Source organism: Galeopterus variegatus, unplaced genomic scaffold, assembly GCF_000696425.1.
Source record: "Galeopterus variegatus unplaced genomic scaffold, G_variegatus-3.0.2 Scaffold6932, whole genome shotgun sequence".
Classification (NCBI taxonomy): domain Eukaryota; kingdom Metazoa; phylum Chordata; class Mammalia; order Dermoptera; family Cynocephalidae; genus Galeopterus; species Galeopterus variegatus.
The window spans coordinates 10,229-10,946 of record NW_007733043.1 but is presented as its reverse complement, the minus strand read 5'-3'; the positions used below and the strand labels follow the sequence as shown (position 1 = coordinate 10,946).

General features: G+C 45.1%; 1 pseudogene; it reads right to left on the bottom strand.

The window, feature by feature from the left end:
* Window positions 1-99: 99 nt before the first annotated feature.
* Window positions 100-635, bottom strand: LOC103606900 (annotated as a pseudogene).
* Between the last annotated feature and the right edge of the window lie 83 nt (window positions 636-718).

Sequence of the window (718 nt, the reverse complement as noted above, 5' to 3'; positions counted from 1 at the left end):
AGGATATTGCGAGCAGATGGAGTGGAGGAGTATTCACGTAAGCTACAGAAGGAATAGTCTGATGGTTAAGATAAAACAAGCCAAATTTATTAGAGTTGTTCACAGTTGGCAATGGTTATCTGTTATCTTCTTGCTGGCCTTACCATTCCTGGACGCAAAGCACTCCATGGCTTCCACGATATTCATGCCCTGTTTCAACTTGCCAAAGACCACATGCTTGTTGCATCCAACCACTCAGTCTTGGCAGTGCAGGTGAAAAACTGGGAACTATTTGTGCTGGGTCCAGCATTTGCCATGGCAAGATGCCAGGACCTGTATGCTTCAGGATGAAGTTCTCATCATCAAATTTCTCCCAGTAGATGGACTTGCTGCCAGTGCCATTATGGTGTGTGAAGTCACCACCGTGGCAAATAAACCCTGGGATAATTCAGCGAAAGTGGGTACCCATGTAACCAAATCATTTCTCTCCAGTGCTCAGAGCATGAAAGTTTTCTGCTGCTTTTGGAACTTTTTATACAAACAGCTTGAAGGAGATGTGGCCCAAGGCTTGCTATCAACAGAAATGTCGGACACATTGGGGTTGACCGTGGCTGGCAGTGGGAAGCTTGGGGTGTTGGTGGCATCTGCAAAGCAGCCTATTTTTGTTTTTTTATAGTAGCCATCCTAATGGGTGTGAAGTGGGATGTCTATTGTATTTGCATGGTGGAAATACTATACG